General features: G+C 33.4%; 1 pseudogene; it reads right to left on the bottom strand.

Annotated features, from left to right (window-relative positions):
* Nucleotides 1–15,508: 15,508 nt before the first annotated feature.
* LOC132287428 (small nucleolar RNA R71) lies at nt 15,509–15,607 on the bottom strand (annotated as a pseudogene).
* Between the last annotated feature and the right edge of the window lie 10,657 nt (nt 15,608–26,264).

Genomic DNA, 26,264 nt, shown 5'->3' with positions numbered 1-26,264 from the left:
GAAAAAGTTTGAGTCTTAAGACCTCTTCTGGCATGTCCGTGTATTTCACGGTGGAACATACTTTAAGAAACTCATCCAAATGCTTGTAAGGTTCTTCACTTGGAAGTCCATGATAATTGGGAAGCATTTGAATGGTTTGTGGTTTAATTTCATAGTGATATGCTCTAAATGGGGGCAATTGAATGCATGTAGGTGCATTATATTTATTTAACACATAATGATCACGTAAAGCAAAAGGAGGATTCACAACCTATGGTGCTACACGAACATCTTGATTTACTTGAGCAATAGGAGGTGGGGGTGGAACAAAAATTGGCCGAGGCATTCCCAATGGAACTTAGCCTTATTGTTGTGGAATGAAAGGTCTTGGCATGCCTAATGGTACTTGAATATTGTTATGATGCACATTAGGGTGGAGGATACCTTGTTGGTCTATGTGACCAAGGTCCTCCACATGGTCGTAATTTTGCTCATCCATTGATAAAATAGAGTGATGAGAGCTTCCCCTTCCCCTAGGATTACGAACAATCAATTTAAGAGTCAAATTAAGTGGGACAAGGGTAGGATTTAATGACCTACGACCATGCATGCACAATACAAAACAAAAACAAGTAACAAGCAAGTAGCAATCACTTCGCCTTTGCAACAAATCAATAATCAACAATCCTCCATATACGATGATCCCATTCTCCCATACTTGAATAGTATGTGAGAAAAATTAAATTGCTTCCACGTGGGCTCACGATTTAATTGGAGATTGAGTTTAGAAAAGCTCAGAAAGGGTCCTTTAGCAACTTTAATTTATTTTTTTCAATTTTCATTTAGCTTTGCAATTTTTTAGATTTTAGCCTTTTTATGCTTAGCTTAGCTCCTTGCTTTAGAATTCTCCTTTGCTTCACTTCCTTTGCTCAATTCACTTAGCTAATCAAGAATAAACACAATAAGTAACTAAAATAAAATAAAGTAAAAACACGATCAAAAGAGTACTAATTTATAATTGTTTCCAAAATACGACGTTGCCTATCCCCGGCAATGGCGCCAAACCTTAGTGTGCACTTTGTCGAGGGCAACCAGCTAAAATATGCTAAAGAGTGGCCAAGTTTGAATTTGTAAAGTGCCACTATTACCTCTAACTACTAATATAGCTAGGGTGAGTAGGGATCGTCCCAAGGAAAAGGAAATAATATTAATATGGAAACAACGTTGGACTAGTAGGTTGAGTGATCAAAGATTTTTTGATTGGTTAATTAAACTACAATGTTAAACAAATTCAATACGAAGCAATTAAAGTAAATAAGGGGTAGAGAATAAGAGAGAGGGATCTTTGAACTTAGAGGTCACTACTAAATATCACCTTTCTAGACACTCAATATGTAATGAATGAGGGAAAATATATATTGCAAGACTAATATGTGTAATTGGTTGAATCAACAAGCATGGATGACTAATTAAGTATATATTGTCTAGACAACCTAATGAATAGCACAATATATTAAACTAAGCCATTATTCCTTCCTTTAAGCTCACAATCAAAACACATTAACAAGCTAGAGAATTATACTACTTACATTCATAAGCATGGAACATAAAACAACAAGCATAGATTGTCCTCCTATCTAAGAAAATAAGGTAACTACACTATAACTAAACTAGGGATATGAAAATTAAACTAAGGTAGAGGCACAATCCATCAATAAATGAGTATGAACCATTAAACAAACCACAACAGTATTCCATTAAAGCATCATGCCTTGACAATCTCGAGATTCATAGCATCAACACACATATACATGCATTAATAGCACAAAACCTAAAGATAAACACATGAACATCTATTCTAGCATACATAGACATATGAATAGAATGAAATGATCAATTGGAAGTATTAAACAACACAAATCATTGTAGAAACAAGATCCATATATAAATCAAATGTCAAGACAAGATTTACAACACAAATCCTCTCAAAATATAAAATATCAAGATCTAGAAGGCATGCTTAGGGCTAACTCTAGCCCCAAGAAGATATTTAGCCACTCATTGATGTTGTCATCCAACCCTCAAGGGTTATCTCCTTGGTAGGAATGATCTTCTTCTTGATGGAAACCCTAGATGAATGGAAGAACTCCCAAATGGTGTGTATCTCTCTAATCTCTAGCCTCTTTTCCAAGATTGTATGTCTCTAAGATTGTATATATGTAAAATGGCTCAAAATCCTTATATAGGTAGCTCAAGTGTCACACCCAATGGTCAGGCCTTGTGCACTAGGGCTCCTTCAATGATTGCACCACGAGCCATCTTTTAATGAGCTAGACTCTTTATTTTTTTTTTGAACTTGAGGAGGTTCGATCTATCGAATTCTGATGAGATCGATTGAACCATGGCGGTGCCTTTTTGGGATGAGACAAATCTGAGATATTTTTGGGATATTTTGGGAAAAAGACAAAAGTGATAGGTAGGGATAAGATTGAAGAAGTTCGATTGATCAGAGAATTGTTAGATCAATCGAAGAGGGTATTTTGGTGAGGAAAATGACAAAAGGCTTGATCCATCTTGAAATGGTTGGAACGATCACTGTTAGATCGATCTGAGCTTGGTCCGATCGATCGAATATTGCTATTTTCCACCACTTTGCTCCTTTCTTCCATTTAACTTGAGATTGCTTCTTTTATGCTTTAATTTGGCTGAATTGACTTATTTTGGGGATAAGTGCTTGAAAAGAGCAATAACACCAAATTAGTCTAAAACGGGAAGATAAGATAGATAATAAAATGGGAAGATAAGATAGATAAAGGTTCTAGAATACTCAAGCTTAAGGGGTTTAAATGCGCACTTTTCAGCTCTCATCAATGAGTCGTAAAACCAATATAAAAAACATAGGAAAGAGAATCAGTATATTGATGAATATATGGAGAAGACTTTTACTCATGCCAACAAATCTACATATGATTTTAGAAATTCTACATCAACCGTATATGCTGCAAATGATTTAGTAAGTGGTCACAATGCTCATACCACCAAAGATGCTATAGTCAACTTTCAGTCACCCCAATATAGTGTTCCTACTTCGTCTGTTAATGTTGTTTTAGATTTTAGGAATAAAGTCGATATTATTCCCAACGTGAGCACTCAAAATTCTGTGGTGGAAAAGAATAAAAAGACCATGCCAGCTACAGCTGATCATATTAGAAGGAAAGATGATGAAGTACCCATACTTTAGGCACAACAGAAACAACTAAACAATATTCTAATAATACTTCAGAGACAACAAAAGAAGAGGATGATAACAAGAATTTTGATGCTAAAAGTAAGTAACATGAATTAGTTGATGATATGGTCAACGAAAATTTTAAATAGCATATCCAAGATGGTATGGATGAATTCGGGTTTCAAATTGGTAAATGAACATTATTTGAGTAAACTGTAAGTGAAAAAGTTTTTATTTTGAAAGGTCTCAAGGAAGATATTTTGGTGTCGTATTTTAGGGGTTCTTATGGCAATGAACAGAATGTTGTTGTGGTAAACAAGACTTCACATTATTTGCAACCAAACTTAAGGACTAGTTTTTTTTAAGTGGAGGGGACTGATGTAAGACATAATTTCAGTCAGCTTGATGAGTACCTCTTTTTTTTTTTTTTTGGTACTGAAAAGGAATATATTTTGGGTGGAAATGACTTATTGAGAAAAATTCACTAACATAAGCTATATAAGCTAGTGGATCATGTCATTTTTTGGTACAAACCCTTCATTTAGGACTTCAAAATTGCTTTTTTCTATCTTGTAGTAGGCGTGTTGATTATTTTGGGTTTTTGTTAAATAATTAATTTTCTGAAGTTTTTATATTTCTTAGTGATCAAGTTTCTTATTTATTAAAAATATGCATGGATGCAAGAACAGAATATAACATTCAATTAATAATATATCAAAATTCTCTGCGAATTTCTTCAACTTTGTGGATTCAAATTTACTCCTTATTCCTTTGTCAATAATTTCATAGCTTCTGCTGCATCACTTTCCCTCCCCAATTGTGTTATTAAGTTGTGAATTTATTGATTTGCTAGAGAACTCTAAGAACCATGTCATGTTTTTATTATTAGGGTAAAGTACAGTCACACTACTTGAGGGTTGGTAAAGGGACACAAAGATGAAAGTTACTCTCATTTTTTAGACAATGACATCCCCTCTCTGAAATTCCATCCAAACAAGGCCTTAAATCATATAAAAAGACAAAATTACCCCTCAATATTAAATTTAGATACATTACAAAATATCAGATATTACAAAGTGACGCAATAGCCCTTATTCATTTTTTCTCTTCTTCTCTTCCAATCATGCCATCTATGCCCCTTTCTCTCTATCTGCTAACACGTATATGTATATATATATATATATATATTATACACATTACAACACCACCACCAACAGCGGCGGGGCAGGCGCAGGGGTCTTCGACCGCCATCGCCACCACGCCTCAGCCTCCCTCGCCGCCACCACACCTACCCATACCGCTTTCCTGGAGTGGCGCCATTGTATCCCACAACGACGACTACGACGAGTTGAGCTGGTCGTCCGATCCTTCTTCCACCACCAAATCAAGGTTTGTATTCGTAGCTAGATCAAGGTTAAGGTCTGTATTGCTCTCCTCATCTCCAGCTCCAGCGTCAGCGTCAGTTTCACCGTCGTCTTGGAATGAGTTGTGGGCATTGAGTTGGATAGAAAGCGAGGAATGAACGAGTTGACTCAATGGGGACCATTAGTAGACTCCAATCGGATCTCTTGAAGAGAGAGAAAGGGGCTGTGAATGGATTGTGGATGAGAAAGAAAGAGAGTGTGTACAATATATGTATCAATCTTTGCAAAATCTAGGTTTAAGGGAGAGGTCGTGGACTTGGTGGTTGGTTTGAGAGGTGATGATTCTGTGGGTGGCGGTGGCGATTGATGATATTATTCTTTGACACAAAGTTTTGTCGATTTCTTTGGCGAACTAAATATTTGAATACCTAATCAAAACATTACAACTCTTGAAAGATAACTTGTAAGCTTTATTGACACCCTAGTCCACTCCTTCTTCTCCATTTGCAGCGAAACACATGAAATCATTTCTTATGGCTCAAAGAAAAATCTTCTTACTTGCAAAAAAATCATCTTGAATATATAGATTTTGAATTTAAAAACAATACAACCTTCAGCTTAGCATTTAATGTTCGTTGCTATTGATGTAGATCACAACTGAATCCTTTAGGATAGAGATGGTAATGCAACACCCAGAAATGATACTGGTCTGGGTTTGGATTTGGGTTTGGGTTTAATCCAAGGGTATTTAAGTCAATTAAAATATTAATTTTATATGAAATGGTAATAAAGTTAATTCACCATTGTTAGGATCTCTTTGTCCATTTTTCAAACTTGAAGGGGTGTCATTGTCTAAAAAATGGATAACTTTCATCTGTGTGTCCTTTTGCCAAATCTCACGGGGTGCGGCTGTACTTTACCCTTACTATTATTATCTGATTACCATACTTGCTTTAACCAGATTATCGAATTGAATTCAAACTATCAAGTACGATGCACAATTTAATTCGCTGCTAGATCTGGTTTATGCGTTTGTAATTTTCAATATTGTGTACATATATTGATTTTTCTTAGCTGCTATGAACTTTGAGATTCAATTTCAGAAAATAAAAAATAAAAAAATAAAATAAAATAAAATAAAATTTCCAGTGATGCTCGATTATGATCCTTTTCTTTTTGCAGTGACACTACTCTAGTTTAACAACTACATAATTCATTAAATAATGTGACTCGTCTATCAAATAAAGTTTTTTCGTTTAGATTTTTGTTGTTTACTAGCTTTTTATATCAATTTGGTTCTACAACCTATTATGTCAACGCGGTACAAACCTCTAGTAAGGTTGTAGTTTTGAAGCCTAGATTATTGTCAAACACAAGCATATTCATGTTGATGGTTTTAGATTTTTGTTGTTTACTAGCTTTTTATATCAATTTGGTTCTGCAACCTATCCTGTTAACGCGGTACAAACCTCTAGTAAGGTTGTTGTTTTGAAGCCTAGATTATTGTCAAACACAAGCATATTCATGTTGATGGTTCAGTTTATGTTTGCCAAAGATTAAAGAAACAAAATTGTTTGATTCAAAATGAGTTTTTTGGACTGGTGACTTGTTAATAAACAGAAACATGATCAAGGAGGGGATATAGTTATCTGGATTATGAGTATAAGAAGTTAAGAACAAAATGATTTTTAGGTCAACGCATATGTGATGTCAGCCAGATCTTATGCCTAGTTGAATTTGTCAAATATATATATATATATATATATATATATATATATATATATATATTTAAAAGCAGGCATTATATATATATTTTTTGAATGGTAAGCAGGTATTATATTGATGTCAAAATATATGGCAATCAGTACATCTGTGTGGCTAATTTTTATGTTTTGTTATCTTTGCTCTAAATTATTAAATCCTAAGATTTGGACAGGAGGGGAAGAATTTTGGTTCTGTATTTTTCTTATTCTGCGTTGTTTTTTTCCCCAATATTGAATCTTTTTTTTTTTCTTCCCTGAATGGAGTTGGTATATTAACAAGGTTGAGATTACAAGATTAATGAGGGCATACCCCCATGAACTAAACAACTACTATGGAGAAAAATACAAATGAATCAGACCAAACCATCAAGAAAAGTGAAGACAGTTAAGTTCCTGCAAAGATAATCCCAGGAAGGACATTTACCACCTCTTGTGGAGATTTCCTGGTCCCCTCATGTAAGTCTAACATTTCTCTCTCTCCAAATAACGTAGAAGGCATGAGGCACAATACATTTAAGGAATCTGACACTAACAGAGGATCGTTCAGTATGATCCAGGAACCATTGCACTAGCTAGCTGGCTAACATTAAAGATTTGAGGAGCAGCAACATTCATCAGTATAAAAATTTCTTCCCCACAGCTCTTGCAAATGAACAACTACAGAACAAGTGATCAATGGAGATGATCAACCACATAGCCCTTTTAGAAATTATATTTGCTAATTAAGTTGGGAGCTGATATTGGCACTCCACTTTCACACTCTTTCTAAATGAAATTACATATTAGCCCTAATTACGCCATACAAGTTTACTTCTTACCAATTATCCTTCCCTATTAAAGTGAGACTCTTCCTATTCTTTTAAACTTTTTTTCAACTTTTTTATCTCTCACTTTCTATCCTTTTTTCTAGGACTCTTTTAGAAACCTATCACATAAGGTATGTTGATAGTTAGAAAACTCATCAAGGAATGTTGATAGGTCTTTAGTATTGCTACCCCTTGCATCTTCATAGGTAGATTCTGTGTACAATAGTAATCATTATGAGACACTATAGTAGCTGAATTGAGTTTAAGAGAGTAAAAAAAACATCATCAAATTTATGCCTGATAGAAAGCATATAATATAACGTTTGTTTTTAATTTTAATTTTAATTTATTTATTATTTATTTAAAACTCTTTTTTTTGTCACTTTCTTAGAATTCTAATTCATCAACCTTAGGTTATCTTCCCCAAATTAAAATTTGTTGCATTAACAACAAAACACTGAATTTTTTCCCGCATTTTTTTTTTCTTCTTTCTATTTCTTAATTTCTATACATTTCATTCTAAAAGCAAATAAGCTTTTCTATACAACAAAGTTTCTATTTGAGTAAAATTAAAAAGTTTCTATTAATAAGCTTTTTTATACAAACTCTTTGTCCGTTATGGATTCCACCAAATATTTTAAGGCCCCCAAACCGTAGTACTTAACCCACAAGTGCAGCACTGTCTCTCCTAGGCCTAGTCTCTCATAGGCCAGCGCAGGTTGAGCCCCAATCAACACTCCTATAACTCCAACTCGGCCTTTCACGGCGGCCAAGTGAAGAGGCTAGAGTCCTCCCATTCAGATCACGAGCGCCAAGAATATCAATATTCAGACCATTGAGTCCTTGCAATAACACATGTACTATCCCAACATGGCCCTCTGTAGAAGCCAAGTGAAGAGGTGAGTGCATCTAAGGACGACGGATCTAGGAATTCATATGAGGGAGAGAGGGGAGGGGGCAAATTTATATAGCTATAAGCCTTTACCCATGTTCTGAAACTACCCAATGCAGCGGTTTCCAACAACAGTTGAAAACTTCCACCTGGAAGGTCCGAATCATGTCATGTGTCTTATGTCTTCCTTAGTCTTCTCACAATGTTGACACGTGCATATGATGTTCCATAAATTACAGCTTTGAATGAGTGATTTTAGTGGTTCAATTCCAATTGAAGGCTTATAGTCACGTTCTGAAACTGCCAAATTGAATGGGTCACGTTCTCCCAACAGCCCGTAATTGCTTCCTTCTCTGCCTGCCACGTGTCTACTTGGAAAGTCACACGTCTTTCCAACTGCAAGTAACTGCCTTCCTCTTTGGCTGGCACGAGTCCACTTAGAAAGTCACGTCTTTCCTACTGCAAGTAACTACTTCCTTCCCTGCTTGCCACGTGTCCGCCTAGAAAGTCACGCCTTTCCAACTACAGGTAATTGCTACCTCTTTGGCTGACACGTGCCCCTGTATAGTTACTTGTACCAAATGGCTTCATTTGATGAAGCCCCGTGTTGCTTCATGATTGCACCTTATTTGCTTATCACCTTTCCAATTGGAAACGCTCACCTTTCCATTGGGATTGGCCACGACAACCTTTTCAGCTGAAAAATATTTATGGTGTAAACACATGTATCGATCTGTTATTGTACATGTATTAAGTTGGTACATGTATAAGTGAGTGCATGTATCATGTGTACGTGTGGTTGTGAATTGTCTTGAACAGTTCAATAGTCTTTGAGAGAATAGTATATATATATATATATATATATAGTTTAAGGAATTTGTTGTTAAGATATCAACACAACAAAAAATTCAATACAATACTGAAAAATATTTATTTTTTCATTCTTCTCCTCTATTCACATAGAAATTATTTAGTTGGTTGAGATTATAGCCAACAACCATTAGGCTACGCGGCCCTTGGTATCTCTAATCTTCTTTTCAATATTCATCCTGCAGCACCAAGGTATCTTAAATCCATAAGCTTGCCCAATAATAAATATATGAAAGACATCTGAACTGATTTAACCAACTCAGGCCTACCAGCTAATGAAAGACTAATACCATTCCAAGAGGTTAATCTAGCATCCACCTTATCCATTAAATGATTGAAGTTAGTTTGCTTTAAGGAAACATCTCACAGTGAAAATGCATAGAGGGTGAGATCTACATTCTCTTGTGAGAGTGACAGACCGTGTATCACTATTGGTAAATAGTTTCCAATCTTTAGTTGATTCATCCTAGTGTATTTCTTCTCCTAGGATTCTGCTTTATAGTATCATGACTATTAATTTTAAACTGCAGCTATACTGGACAAAATCTTGACTGACTTGTACTACCTATCATGTTCCATTGAAGCAAAAATATATGTGTATGTATGTATATATATACATATACATATATATTATGCTTGGTTTGCAATTAGATTCTACTTTTCCATTCACCCTGACCATAAACAAATATGAACAAGTATGGAGAATTAGGCATTGAGGAAGTCATGGAGGAAATTAAAGACACAGATCGACAAACTTGAAGGTGACCAGTTTATTCAAACCTATACACTGAGAAAACATAAATTACATTTAGGAAACAAATTTTTTATTCATTAGAAATTAATCAGTAAACAAACAATTAATACCATGAAAATAATGAAAACAGAAATACATAACAACATAATACTGAGATGTGGAAACTTACAATACATCCTCTGGAGAAGGGTGGCGTCACACCCCTCTCACATATCTGGAATTCGGAGAATGCTCAACACGATCACTCGCCAACTGGATTCTCAGCTCAATCATTGACACGCACAATTAGCCACCTTTTACGAACAAACTTGCTCATCTTCTTCCCCACCCACACCAAAATATTTATGGAGTGTATCAGTATGACAATCACGCACAACACCACCCACAAGTAAATTGATGTCCGTTACATTTCTATGGTCTCATCCCATGTACCGCTGGTTATCAAATATATTGATTGTATATATGTAAGTGCCATGAATGTCACTGTAATACTCATGGCAGTCATTAATAGCCACACCGAAAGCTTATTCGTGAGAGGAAATTCACTTACCATTAGAAGAATGATGCTCAGAGAAGCGACTAAAGAAATCGTGTCATATTTTAGAAATTTTTTGAATTCTGCTGGTTGAGTGGTGTCCATAACAGCTAGACCAGGGTCAGTATGATCTTTGCTATTGTTATAGTCTTGCCAAACACTTCCTGGAGGATAAAGTCCGGCTTGGAAAGAAATGGTTGCTGTCACAGTCACAACAACCATTAAATTACCACGCGCCACTTCCAACCAATTACTGTCAGTCTTAAGGTATTTGTTCCAAATTGCATATACAAATCGCCATGAATTCTTTGGACCAGCAGACGCAAAATTCATACGGATTTATATGCCCTAGCATAGCAAATTCCTATTTGGATTTAATTGACATATGATCATGACATATCTGAAATATTTATGATTTATATAATTGGTGAATTCAATGTATTATGTTGCGATTCATTATGGAATTGACAGTGCCCACTTGATTACAATAGATATTTATATGTGTATGTGATGGCAATCAATATATGAATATAAATGGTAATCATAAATTGTTCATAGTCGGTAATTATGGATGAACTTATTATTAATTAACACTTGAACTGACCAACAGGCCTGTGGCTTAGCGGTACAAGGCTTCTACTTCCCAAAGGGAGGTCAGGGGTTCGAACATCAGTGGAGGCAGTGTGTGTGAGTTTCCCAACTAAAAATAAAAAAAATACCTAACACTTGAACTGGATCCGCGTTAGGTTGAGATAAATTGCGAGAGCCGTCGTATGCAATTGCTCCCTATCACTGTCATGTCATTTAACTCTTAAGCATGAGAGAAGTATAGAACTTTTTATTAATTAGTAATTACTTTGATTTGTTTAGCGGAATCTTGGGAATCTATAGACCGGCACTTTGGGTAATTATCCAATTAATAGTTAGAGGGTTATATTTTCAATATTTGCATCATTACTAATTGTATTTATTTTGTATTGATTATGATTGATCACAAAGTAAATTTGAAGACATTCGTGTGTTTTTAGACAAAATGATTTATTATATATTTATTTATTTAAATTATTATTTTTGTCAAACAAATGTTTTATTACGATCAAGCAGGAAATAATCAAAGGTATCAAAATAAATATATTAATTAAGTAGTCGGATTGATGGTTTTATTTATCCGATAACTAATTATGCATAGAAGGGTCAAAGTGCAATATTGACTTAGAGGTTATTTATTATTTAATTGGAATTCAATTAATTTCTTTTAGTGGAGTAAAAATTAATTAATGAATTAATTTAATAGGATCCATGGACCGGGCCAATTATTAATTCATTATAGCCAAGAAAATAATAAGCCCAAAGGATTCTCACTCATAATCTAACTTGATATTGGAATCCTATTAGATTTGAGATATCACGTTACTTTTAGAGATTGAGAAAAAATATAATGTCTTTAATTTTTATTTTTATTTTGCCTATATATACATGAGTCCATGTTTATTTTAGGTTATACTTTGTAAAATAATTTTAAAAGACAAGAAAATATTTTCTCTCTCTAGAATTTTAGGGTTAGTGTTCTTATCTAATGGAGGCTACTACAAGCCTAGTTTTCCAAGGTCATTCATGGAAGCTTATGGGTGATTCCTAAAGGTAAGACCATTACTAAGAAGATGGAGATTCAATGAGAAGGCATCTAGCAAAGGGATTTACAATAAGTGAGAACATTCACTTTAATTAAAGAAGAGATCTAAGGTTTACTCAAACCTTGATGTAAGTTTTCTATCCCTAAATTGAATGGATCATCATATTCTTCATGCATAAAATTTGTCTCTACACATGAATCAAGATCTTTATTTAAAAAACCCTCATAAAGTTTTAAAAACTTCCGTTTCCTCAACAGTGGTATCAGAGCTAGATTTGAATCATGTATAGAGTTCATATTTTTTTAATCATTCATGGATCCAAATTTATATATGCATATGTATATGTTAATATATGATCATGATGTATGTATATTTCTGATTGGATGATGTTGATGTATGTTTGGACCATGAATGAAGCTTATAGGTTAATTGAATATAATTTTATCTTTAGATGAATGTAATTAAGGCTTTGATTTAGCTATTTGAAAGTTTAATGATATAATTTATTTTTTTTTCCATTGTATTTCAAATTGTAAAATTTATTTAAAGCCATGCAATCTTCATCAAAAGATGTTATGAAGCTTCAAGAAGGTCCAAGAAGGTTTATTTTTGGCTTTAGGAATTTTCTGGAATTTTTTAAAATTTTTTTGAAATTTTTCTAGAATTTTTGGGCCAAATAATGATTTATAGGAATTTTTTAATTTTCTGGAATTTTCGGCGATTATGAATGATTAAAAATTAAGTGGGAGCGGAGATTTTTATACATTACCCCATGGCCCTCGTTATTATAACCATTGTAATTATATCTTAAAAAATAAGGCCCCACGCATGATTAGAAGAGTCTTAATATTACAAGAATGGTTGTCTCATGGAAATAAAAATATTAAATGTTCATTGTAATTAGATCTTTAAAAATAAGGCACCCCCATGCATGATTTAAGGAGTCTAAGATTATAATGGCAAGATATTTAATATTTTATTTTTTTATTGGAGCATTAATAACGTTATACGCTCAATCTAAAAGAAATAGTGTTAGCTCCCCAACAGAGTGGTCTACACTAGGTGATTTTAGAAAGGCTAAACATAATCGGAAATAATTTCATATATATAGACAAGGCATTGTATTAAGAGATATGGAAATGATGGGATTTGCCCGCCAATAGCAATAATGAACTTCGCCAACCGAATAAGTTATTGGTGTATTGATTATCCGATTTTTCATGCAGTGGTTAAGGGACCTGCATATTATTATTTTAATGGAAATACTCGCCTAATAGCACATGAATATCAATAATAGTAATAATGAACTTGTGATACCCCTCAATTCTAGAGCCACAGGTGATCAAGTCCGAGCACAAATCCGAGGGATACCAAACAATTAAGTATATAAACAAGCATAGATTACAAGGAAAATTTAAAGAAATAAAATTAAACGAGCTGAAAGAATTCTAAATAATAAAACCCCAAAGTAATAATAATATAATCCAAACCTCCAATATTATTATAACTCGGGAATCTATCTAGTGGACCCCTAATAACCTCCCAACTGGAAAATAAAATAACTAAAAGGAAATCTAAAACTAAAGCATAAAGAAAAGTCCTACGTCGTCGGAAGAGTGGGTGACTGTTACTGCTCAACACGAACACGCTCTAAGCCTTGAACTGTCGAACACCTAAAAATAATAATAGTGGGGCAGGCCCACGAGCATGTTCTACTCTACTACAATCTAAGCAGAGACTCGATACGCATAACGTTGTATCGATGTTATAGATCTAAAGATTGTCAAGACATAGTGCTTAATGGCATGTTCTTGTGGTTTATTTGATGGTTCATACTCATTTCTTGATGGATTGTACCTCTCCCTTAGTTTAATTTCATGTTATTAGCTTAGTTGTAGTGTAGTTCTTAAATGGGAGGATAATCCATGCTTGTTGTTGATGTTTCATACTTATGAAAGCAAGTAACATATATCTCTAACCTTGTGATGTGTTTGGATTGTGAGCTTAAAGAAATGATTAATGGCTTAATTTGATATGTTGTGCTATCCACCTTGTTGTTTAGACAATATATACTTAATTTGTCATTCATGCTTGTTGGAACAACCACGGACACACACCTTGTTGCAATACATGTTTTTCCCCTCATTAATCATTCATTAAAGGTATAGAAAATCTATGCTTAGTGGTGATCTCTAAACTACAAGATCTCTCTCTCTTTTATTCTCTTTATTGAATTATTGTTTACTTTAGTTTAATTTACATCTAGTGTAATTCAACCAACCAACCACTATTTTGATCACTCGACCTACTAACCCTAATCTTAATTCCTCAACCTAGTACGACACCTCAATCCCTTGGGACGATCCCTTCTCACTCATACTACATAGTATAGGTGTTAAGCGGTTTATAAATTTAAATTATGGTGCCCCCTTGACACTAACTTCCAAACTTAAAGTGTTGTGCATTGTTTTGTGCGCACCCTCGGAGAGACACTATAGTTTTTGGTGCCGTTGCCGGGGATTGATTGATTGGCAACGTCGTATTTGTGGAATCAATTAGGAATTAGTACTTTTTTGATCGTGTCTTTACTTTGTTTTTAATTTTTGTTACTTAGTGTGTATGTTCTTGTTTGACTAGGAGCATTGGGCTAAGAAGGTGAGCAAAGGAGTATTCCAAGCAAATGAGCTAAGCAAGCAAGGAAAAAGGTTAAAATCATAAATAAAAAAAATTGCTAAGCTAAAAGCTAAAAATTTGGGGTTGAAGTGCTAAAGGACCTTTGTGAGCTTTTTCTTACTCAAACCATTAGTTAAATCGTCGGCCCTCGTGGAGGCTATTTACTTTTCTTGCATATTGTTAAAGCATGGGAGTATGGGAACATTATATGTGGAGGAAGTTTGTTGATTATTGACTTGTTGTGAAGGTTGTTGATTGTTGTTATTGCTTGATGTGTTGCATTATGCATGCATGGTCATAGATCATCGAGACCCACTCTTGTCCCTTTAAATTTTCATCTTGAATCCATTGTTCGAAACCCTAGGGGAAGAGGTAGTTCTACTCAATCCATTTCATCAATGGAAGGACACAATGAGGACCATGTGAAGGACCTTGGTCACATAGACCAACAAGGTGTCCTCCACCCCAATGTGCATCATGATAACATGCAAGAACCATTAGGCATGCCAAGGCCATATGTTCATCCACCACAACAACAAGGCCAAGTTCCATTGGGAATGCCAAGGCTAATCTATGCTCCACCACCTCTCATCATTCAAGGCAACCAAGGTGCCCATGTTACACCTCCAATTGCTAATCCTCCCCTTGCTTTAAGAGATCACTATGTGCCTAATGAATATAATGCACCCACATGCATTCAATTGCCACCATTTAGAGCACACCACTATGAAATCAAACCACAAACCATTCAAATGCTTCCTAACTATCATGGACTTCCAAGTGAAGAACCTTACAAGCATTTGGATGAGTTTTTTAAAGTATGTTCAACCGTGAAATACACAGACATGCCGAAAGAGGTCTTAAGGCTTAAACTTTTTTCATTCACCCTTAAAGACAAGGCAAAATATTGGTTTAACAATCTTAGGCCTTTTTCAATAACTTCTTGGGCAGAAATGCAACAAGAGTTCTTAAAAACGTACTGTCCGGTTTCTAAGACCAATGCCATGAGAACTTCAATTAGGGAATTTTCACATGGGGATGGAGAAACATTTCATGGGGCATGGGAATGCTTTAATGAATTACTTAGGAAGTGTCCACATCATGACATGCCCAAATGGCAATTAGTTCAATATTTCTTTGAGAGCTTATCAGATAATTACAAGGGCATGGTTGATGCTTCCATGGGTGGCTCTTGCATTGATAGGCATGAGGATGACGTGTGGCATCTTTATGAGAGCATGAGTGAAAATTCTTTGCATAGCACTTTATCTTCGAAAAATAGTAAAAATTTTAGTGGTAGGAAGAGTGTTGGCTTACATCAAGTCGACTACTCTAATGAAATTACCGCCGAAATGAAATCATTATCTCAAAGATTTGATCAATTTTTGATCAACCAAAGCTTGGCGAATCAAGTATCTTCCTTCCCTAAAAATTCTCATCATGCGTCTAATGAGACATATATGACTTGTTCAAATGTTTTACATTCTACTTCCAATTATCCTATGGACATGTGCAAAGTGAGTATCATGAACAAGCAAATGTTGTTTTTACTAATCAAGGGAACAATCCTTATGGCAATCATTACAATCCTAGTTGGAGGAATCACCTGAATTTCTCTTGGAAAAGCCAAGGGGAGGGCTCAAACCCTTCCCAAGGTGGTTTTCAAGGGAAATACATTCTACCTCTAATGCAAGGCCAAGGTTCCCAAGGTTTTAGATCACCATACCAAACACAAGGAAACGAATTCTCTAATTCTCATTTTCCAAATCAATCATCATATTCTCAAGGAAATGTTAGAAGTCTCGCTTTTGAAGAGAAAGTTTTGACCGCTTTGGGCACTTTAGAAGCAAACACACAATTACTTCATTCTCACTCTCAATCTATTGCTAAGCTAGAAACCCAAGTAGGGAAAATAACTAGTACTTTGAATGCTAGAGAGAAAGGGAAAATGCCTTTGAATGCCCCACAAAAGCAATAATGTGTTGTGGAGACTCATTCCTCATCGGAAGGTCACACAATAGAGCATGTCAATGCGGTGACTACCTTGAGAAGTGGAAAGATTGTGGACAACTAAGTGGGTATGTCCAATGAAGAGAGTGAACCGGTGCAACCACAAGTTGACACCCGTCCCGTTTCATATACTATTCCTCCTTCATTGCATGTGCATGACCATATAAATGAGAATGTGTTGAAAAGTGATTTGGCCGGCGCTTTGTATACAGAGGGTGACAAAGTTTGACAAGACATAAGTTTAAGTTAATCTTAAACGAATTCAGGTCATAATTAACTCGTTTAATTAATTGTGGCCTCTTTGGTTTGAGGTGGTTCAGCTCATTTATATATGTTTGACTATACGTATTATAAATAAATTTATATTTAAGTTTCAAAATAACTATCAAAACTGTTGTCTTGTAATTTACTCTTTTACTAGCTATCAACTAAGACTTGAGTGTCATGTTATGTTTTGTCGGTGGGTCAGGTAACATAAAACTACTACTGTGTGTTTGTGTGTGAGGGGAAGAGAGAGGTGATGCTCTACCAATGCTCTACCAACTAACCTTCAAGATGGATCTCCGGACTTCCCTTCCCTTCCTCCATGTAGAAGTCCTTGCTCCTTTCATAGTCGTAGTCTCTCTGTTCATCAGAGTGGGATTTCCTTGAAATCTCAAGTCCCTCGTTTCTGTGGGTGGTTCGCTTGAACGGCTTCTTGTCTCCGGGGATTATTGGATAGCGTGTTTTGGCCGGCGACCACAAAAATGGCACTTCTGCGTTGATTTTCCACTTTGATTCGAGTATTGTGTTTGTTGTTTCCTTTTTAGTTCTAATTTTATATCTGTGTTGTGTTGGTGTTTGTCTAGTCTCAGTGTTGGATTGAGTTTCTTTGGGTCCATCAGTGGTTAGCGATGAGGATCCAACGGTAACCTTGGTCTATAGGGCTTGGAGGCAACCCCGCCACCTGGCACTAGTAATTTCGGCTTTGGAGTTTAACGATCTATTTTCTGTTTGTTCATCACCATGCTGCTATCACTATTGGGAGCCCTCTGAACAATTCCTTCTAGGAAGCACATGCTCCTCACTGGATTTCTTTAGCCATGTAATTTCTTCTCAAAACCCTTTGCGGGATAATTATCAATCGTTGCTGTTTTAGTCGTTGGGGATGCTGTCGCGCTCTCCCGATGTCCTCCGATTATGGTGTTTTTCGATGATGATGGCTTTTTATTACGTCCTATTGACGTCGTTCCTTTGGCGTATGGTTCTTGCTGGGTGTGCAGAGGTGGGTCCGGGCAAAGCTTCTAGTTCTTGTGGGCGGGCCCCCTCTTATATGGGCTTATTTGGCTGGGCCTTTTGTCTAATCCCTGTTAATGATCCTGTGGGCTTTAAGTGTAATGAGTGGTGTCAGTTTGGGGCCCACCTGTCAAAGAGTGTATTGATGGTTCGTGGGAAGGGTGCATATCCAATATGTTCTAGTGCATTCGGATCCTTCTGTTTGGCTTCTATTGTTGATGTCCGATACATGGATGGACTGGTGGGGCTGTCAAATGGGCCTAATGATCAGTTAGCCCACATTTTAAACCCAATCTTGTTCCCTGTGAACCATTATCTCTGTGTTGCACTGTGTCTGCCACATCAGCTAGGCAATGTTTCTTGTAGGACATCTTGTTTTTGCGGGTCTTGTAGTTCTTTTATTGTTGGGTTATTCAGTTTGTTTGCTTTAGTTGTGGCTTGTGTGTAGTTATTCTATTTCTTGTAGATGCCGTAGGGCGTTTCTGTTGCCAGGCCAAAAAAAAAAACTACTAAGACTTGAGTGTCAAGTTTGTGGTTGGACTACTCATTGCCATATGGTCCAATTGATATTACAATTGAGAATTCCCTGTATGTAGGAGTGACTTGAACCAATTTTCATATGGTTTCTCCATTAATGTGATGTAGAATTGGGTTGGCTCACTTTTAGTCTTCTAATACTTTCCATGACATATATCATGTTTATTTGTGATTAATGCTTGACACGAATTATTAAAGTTTACATGCGGTATCAGAGCTTATAGTTTAGGATCTCATTATTTTCCTTTAACGTTGCATAAATAATATTTAATATATAATAATGATTGCATGATTGAATAATGTGTTGTCTTGAATCCGTAATATATGTTTTGATCAGTTTTTTCGTGGGTATGTTTGGATCAAGTTTTGTGCATTGATTTTGGTTTCTATACATAAATTTTCGAACATTGTAATTGCATGAAAGTGAATTACTTAATGATGCATGTATGCACATGTATAATAAGACAAAGAAATTTCCTTTTTGTGCATGATTTGGAAAAGGAATATATGTATTATTATATACTAATTTTAATATCATTATGGATGAATTTTATGGACACCAAACATGTTAGTTTTGGTTTAGTATTACGATTTTCAAATTTTATTGAATTGTGTAAAAATTAAACTTGAAACAATGCATATAATTTGGTTTAAATATTTTTCATATAAAGAAGATACACAAGAACAGCATTGGTAATATAAATTTTTTTGGACACCCAATGACTTATGTGTTCATTGATTGTATGTGATTATAAATGAGTATTATAATTTTATTTTTGAAGATATAAGTTATTGAATACATAAATTAAGTTTGCGTATTTATTTATTTAATTAAATAAATTTAAATTTTCAGAATAATATGTGAGTCTAGAAATTTAATTTAATTTTTGTTAGATATAATAAATAATTATTTTATACCCATACATACATACATTATAGAGAATTAATTTTAAATTGATTCAATTATGGCATCCGAGTCTGAAAATAAAAATAATATGTTTTTATTATATATGTAAAGTAAAATGATATTTTTATTAAATTTTTGGACTATTAAGTTTCTGGGATTGAACCTACCTAAATTTGGATCGATCAGTATGAGTATGTGTATATAATGTTAAATGGGTAAATTAATGATGAATTAGTAACTAGCTAATTTAATATTCATGTTATATGAGGGTTAGTAGATACCAAAGTGTTCTAACTATAATGATTGATGAATATTAAATTTAGTAATAAATATAATTAATGATGAATTAGTCACTAACTAATTTAATATTCATATTATGTAAATGTTGGTAGCTGCCAAAGTGGCCTAACCATAATGGTTGATGAATATTAATTTTAGTAGTAAACATAATTGCAATATTTCATGAATTATTGATGCTTATGATTTCTTGTGATATTCATGAATATTGAGTTTATTTAATTATGATAAATAATTCCCCAAAGGGAATTGATTTTCAAGTGTTTAAATGAACATTAAGGGGTTGTATGTATTTTTTAATTGGGTAGATATAGGATATCCAAAGGTAACTTATCTGTTTAATTAAATAATGCATTACCAATTAAAGTATACATATAATTACATGTAAGTATCATTATTAGTATTTTATAGTTGTCACCCAAAGGGGGTACTATAGTTTTACATTGTATTTATATTTTTAAGTTCTACATACGTGTTAACTCAAATCATTATTGTTATGAGCATTTTAACTTATTATGTTTGTTTTATTACATCTCTTAATTCGCATACTACATCTGTTCTGATTCTCAATAGGACTAACTTCTCATAATAGAATGAGTGAGTTAAGTTTAAAATTTAGGTGTAGATTTAGCATTTTAAATTGAGAAACCTGTTGTCATTACTGATAAAGACAACGAGGAAAAAAATATTCTCTATAAAGCTTTGGAGAGATCGAGTAGATTAAGCATTATGATTATACGAATAATTGTTCCCCATAGTGATAGTGCTAAGGAATATTTGACTAGAAAGAATGTTTTCGTATTGAAGATAAATTTCTAAAACGAAAATTATTGATTGATATCACTACTATGCATTTTTGTTAGTACTCGTACTATGTATGAGCATGTTTTTTAGATGACTAATGTTGCTGCAAAATTGAGAACCTTAGGGATGATTGTTGATGAAAATTTTCGTTCAATTTATTCTCAATTTTTAATTTTTTTTTTTTCTACTCAATATGGGTCATTTGGAATTAACACTATTAAGACAAGTGGAAAGTGAATTAATTGACCATTATGTTAATTTAGAAGGAGACAAAGCTTAAGCAGCAAGGTAATCATTATGATCATCTCATGACTCAAGAAGTTAGAAAGAAATTTAGGAAGAAAGTTGAAAGAGCATTAAGTGAGTAACACTCAAAAATAAAAGACTTTGATTAATCTATTAAATGAAAGGAATGTAATAATAGAAAAGTATCATTTATGTATTGAACACTTTTAGAAAGATTACATGAAAAATAAATAATGATTCGAAAAGACATATAAGTTTTTTGACTTTTGTATATTTCGAATCACTTATTCATAATCCTTCTAATACATGATAGGTTAACTTAAGTACTAATATTTATATTTCTAATAGATGCAAAGATTTTTTATGACCTAAAGCACAAATTCAAATGAGAATTTTTTATTTATGAAAATTGGGAAAAAAATTTTGTTGAAACCATTGAGACATTTTGTTTAGTCTTAGAAAATTAATTTTATTTAAATTGTTTTAAACTCTTTATTTTTCTTCAATTTCCCATAATTTGATTTTATTTCAAAATTTTATTTTAATGGTTTTTCCTTCAAATTTGATAATGATGTTTATTCAAAAATTTCTAATTTGTGAATTATCGTATTCTTGTTGATAATTTCTGTAAATTCAAATTTGATAGTTTATTTATTAAAACTCTTTTAGCCTTACATCATAATGTTAGAATTTAGCGTAGCTTAATTAATGAAAATTCATTTATTTTGTGGCATAAAAGACTGGGACAATATTCAGTGAAAGGTTAGGAAAATTAGTAAATGATGTGATTCTTCTAAATCTAAACTTTATTGATTTTGGTGTGTGTGGATTATATTAAGGGTAAACAAACCAAACAGACAAAGAAATGAGTTACAAGAAGTACAGAGCTTCTTCAAATTATTCATACAGACATTTGTAGACCTTCTGATGTTCCATCTTTTGGTGGAGAAAAGTATTTTATAGCCTTTATAGTTGATTTTTCACGTCATAGATATATTTATTTGTTGCATGAAAAATCTCAATCAGTGGGCACTCTTGAAGTATACATAAATGAAGCTGAAAACGACTAGATAGAAAAATGAAAATCATAAGGTCATATAGAGGTAGTGAATATTATAAAAAGTATTATGAAACGGATTAATACTCTAACCATTTGCTAAACTCCTAAAAATGTATGGCATTTGTGCTCAATACACTATGCTATGCATGCCACAACAGAAGTGTGTAGTGGAAAGCCGTAATCGTACTCTTATGGATATGGTTAGAAGTATGTTAAGTAATTACTTGTTAAAGGGTACAAGTTTTACTATCCTAAACATAGTATGAGAATTGTTGAAACCAGAAATGTCAAATTCATTGGGAAGGGTGAAGTCAGTGGGAGTGATAAAAAATAAGAATGTGATCATTCAAGAAACTAGGTATAAATTTCTTTACCCATAACTTCTAAGGAAATAATTGTTCCTTCAGTTGTTGAATCGTATAACAATGAAGAACAATTGAATGATCAACAACTCCATAATGAGATTGTCACCAATGAATAGATTGTAGAAGAATTATAAGAAATAACATTAAGACGATCTCAAAGAGAAATGAGATCTGCTATTTCGAATGACTATGTGGTATATCGACAAGAATCTGATTTTGAGAGTAAAGAATACATAGTCTGTAAAATTAAGATGTCAATATATGGACTTAAACAAGCTTTCCGACAATGGTATATTAAGTAGAATTGTACCATTATTTTTTTTTTGGTTTTAAGAAAAAATTGATCAGTGTATATGCTAGAAGGTTAGTGAGAGTAACTTTATATTTCTGATTCTATATGTTGATGATATTTTGTTTACTAGTAGTGATCTTAGCTTATTATATCAAACTAAAAGTTATCTCTAAGAACTTTGAAATGAAAGATATGGATTAAGCATCCTATGTGATAGGAATATAAATATTTCATGATAAATCACGTGAATTTTTAAGTTTGTATCAAAAAGCATATATATATATTGAAAGATTTCTAGAAAGATTTGGTATGGAATATTATTCAACCAGTATTGTTCCAAACATAAAAGGGGATAAATTCAGCCTAATGTGTAATACCCCTAATTAAAAAGGATAGTCTCGGCATTTTCATTATTGTTTTCTTGTTTTTTTTTAGCATTTTTAGTTGATTATTTGTTTATTTGCTTAATTGTTAATTGGTTGTTTTATTTGTGTTAATTGTTTAATTGTTTATTTCTTTTAATTAATTGTTAATTGTTTATTTGTTTTAATTAATTGTTTATCTCTTTTAATTAATTGTTAATTTTTATTTGTTTTAATTAATTGTTTAATTGTTTATTTCTTTTAATTAATTGTTAATTGTTTTATTTAATTGGTTCTTTGATTTATTTGTTTTAGTTACATATATGCTTAAGTGGAATAATTATATGTCATATAGTTTAAGGTTTTTCTTTTATGAATTTAGGGTTAGTTGACTTAGTTCTCCGTTTTTTAATATAATTGGACCTAGGTTTAGTTTTGCCTATAAATATATGGATTAAGTTTGCCTAGGGTTTTAGAACCCTATGCACGATAGTGGAGGCAGAGAAGAGAACCGAGGAAGGTTTACATAGTTGGAACTCGTCGGAAACACTTACGAAGACGACTCGTGTGCTTTACATACCTAACACAATTCCAGGAGTAATTAAACTAAAATTATTTTAGGTTGCATGACAGACTCGATTAAAACAGTATGTGTTCATGAATTGATATTTGTTTTATTTTAAACTTTTATTGTATAGTTCATGTTTTAATTGATGTGGTTTAACATATAATGAATTTAAACAATTTTGGGACACTCTAGAACCTAGTTCAGACATCTAAGAACCTTGTTAATGGAGGACAGTAGGATTGGAAGTCACCGGAAGCGAAACAGGTGAGTGAAAGGGGGAAAAGAGCCGGCTCCATTTTGAAGGGAGCAAGCTCCCCTAAGCAAAGAGCAGACTCCCTCAAGGAAGGAGCCGGCTCTAGGGGCCTTAGAGGTGGCTCCCCTTTGTGGGGAGCCAGCTCCATGAACTAGGGAGGCGGCTCCCTCGATTTTTTATTTTTTATTTTTACCTTTTCAATGACTTGTTTGGCTACGGTGCTTGGATTTTGAAGTTTTCAAATTCAGGTAGGAATTATAATGGGCAGTAATGTCTAAGGCCTTATTAAAACATCCAAAGGTTGGTTAATGTGTAATAAATCACCTAGTGCTTATAACGGAAGCAGTATATAAATTTTTAAAACAAATTGGTATACTGTTGTTGGATGTGGAGAATTTTTATTGCTTATGTTTAATTTAGCAGTTTTCTGTGAATAGTTATACCACTCTAGTCATGTATCAGTGGTAGAAATAAGCATGTTTAAATCTGTATAATACTTGCTAAGGATTAATTGATGTTTATAATTTAACTATTTATTTCATTAACTACTGGACTGGTATAAAATAAGCATGTGATTGTATATATTCTATTATGCTTACATGGAATTAATTGATATTTATATATATGATATGTATTATCAATTATTGGACCTTGAGGAGTAGTATCGAATAAGGCTGTTAATTTACAAGATGCTATCATGCTTAGTATGGAACAATTGATGTTTATATTTAATATTTTTATTATTAATTGTTGGATTTATGGTTTGGTTGATATTTATACTCACTGTCTATATTATCGACTGTTATATGTTTGAATTGTATGCACCGGTATGGGACGGTGGCATACTAGGAATAGATTAGCTCAAGACACTAAGTCCTACCTATTATGGAATAAGGGAATGAATTATAAGAATAAAATCCTACTTATATGTAAGTCAGTGCAGCTAAACAAGCTGAACGACAAACTGGATTTATGATGGATGGATAGGATAGGACTTTAAATATATATTTATAGTACCGCGATATGAGCTTGAGTCTCAAAGTCGACGGTTAGTGAGCGTATATGCAGTAGGATGCATAACTGGCTATGTTGGTTGAGGTATACTCTGTTAGGCTTAAGTACCCATGCCCACTTAGGTGCGTTTTGCATGTTTTGAGACCCTCTTCATAGTGCAGTGAGTCCCGTAGTGTGAATATATACATATATACGGATTATATAGTTATTTTTGAGTTGTTTAGGATGTACATGCGTATCGAGTCGCTGTTTGGATTGTAGTAGGAAAGAATTTGTTCGTAGGCCTGACTCACTTCTATTTTATTCAGGTGTTCGTCAGTTCCAGGCTTAGAACTTGTTCGTGCTGAGCAGAGACGGTCACTCATTCTTCCGACGATGTAGGATCTCTCTTCATGACTTAATACTGGATTTCTTTTAGTTATTTTTGTTTTAGTTTGGGATTTTATTAGGGGTTCACTGGATGGATTCTCAAGTTGTTAGCTTGGAGGTTTTGGATTGGCAGATTATTATTCATATTTATCTCTGATGGTTTTGGGATTATTGGATTTTAAGTATTTAATTTTAAAAGATTATATTTTAAAATTCTTTTAGCTTTTAATTATTTATTTCTTATTTCATTTTGAAATCTGTATTCATTTAAATATTAATTGTTTGATATTCCATCGGGTTTGGGCTTGGGCCTGATCAACCCATGTCTCGGAGTCGAGGGGTATCATATAATGCAATCCCAAGAAGGTAAAAAAACGAAAAATATTCCTTATACATATATTGTGGAGTTTGATGTATATACAAGTTGGTAAGGGATAAAAGATTATATGCTCATACTTAGGAAGACATTTTATGAATACGTGGATAATAATTAATTCACAATTGGTTATTTATTTCTTTTTGGCTGGAGGAACAATATTTTGAAAAAGTACAAAGTAATTTATTATTATTATTATTATTAAATTTTTTTTTTTTTTTTTTTAGCATGCTTTGAGATTACAATTTATGTTTACAGAATTTATTTCAGGACTTGGAGTTATGGGTACCATTTTCATATTACTGAAAATTTATGTTGCAATTGTTGATCTTCTTGTATAAAAAATGATAGGTATTCTAAAGTTAAAATACTTTATCATTAAAGAAGATGTTTAGAAACAACGAGTGTTTATTGAACATATAAGCACACAACTTATGATTGCAATCTATTAACGAATAGACTACCACCTAAGATATTTATGGAACATATTGAAAGAATGGGTCTTGAATGTAGTAAATGATGATTATTTTTTAATTGTGGATTGCTTAACAGTGCTTATATATATTTGATATTTTGCGCTCATTAAATGTGTTTATAATATTTTCTATTAATTAATGTACATGTACGTATTGCTTTAATAAGTGATAATAGGAATAGTCTTGGAAAAGACAATATTGTTAGATCCTTATTGATAATTCTCATTTATAGACTATATTGAATAGGTTACTAATGTAGTGGTACATGGAAGGGACTATGTCATTTAGTAATATATAACAGACATGACTCACATTGGTAATTTATTTACCATGGTATTTATGATGACTAACGTAAGGACTCAATTTGATTAATGGTGCACACTAATGACTATTTTACTAAACCACTACAGAAGTTATAATATGGGCCAAGTGGAAGAATATAAGATTATTTATTAATTGTGTGGCCCACATGATTTGGACATATGATATATTTCATTAATTAGTGGTTAAGTAAATAGATATCAGATTAATATTATATTATTTGGTCAACTTAT

Source organism: Cornus florida, unplaced genomic scaffold (genome assembly GCF_030987335.1).
Source record: "Cornus florida cultivar Cherokee Brave unplaced genomic scaffold, ASM3098733v1 CherokeeBrave_3.0.0_Hap2_Chr11, whole genome shotgun sequence".
In the NCBI taxonomy this organism is placed as follows: Eukaryota; Viridiplantae; Streptophyta; class Magnoliopsida; order Cornales; family Cornaceae; genus Cornus; species Cornus florida.
The sequence above is the reverse complement of the archived record's forward strand: the minus strand, read 5'-3'. Positions and strand labels throughout refer to the sequence as shown.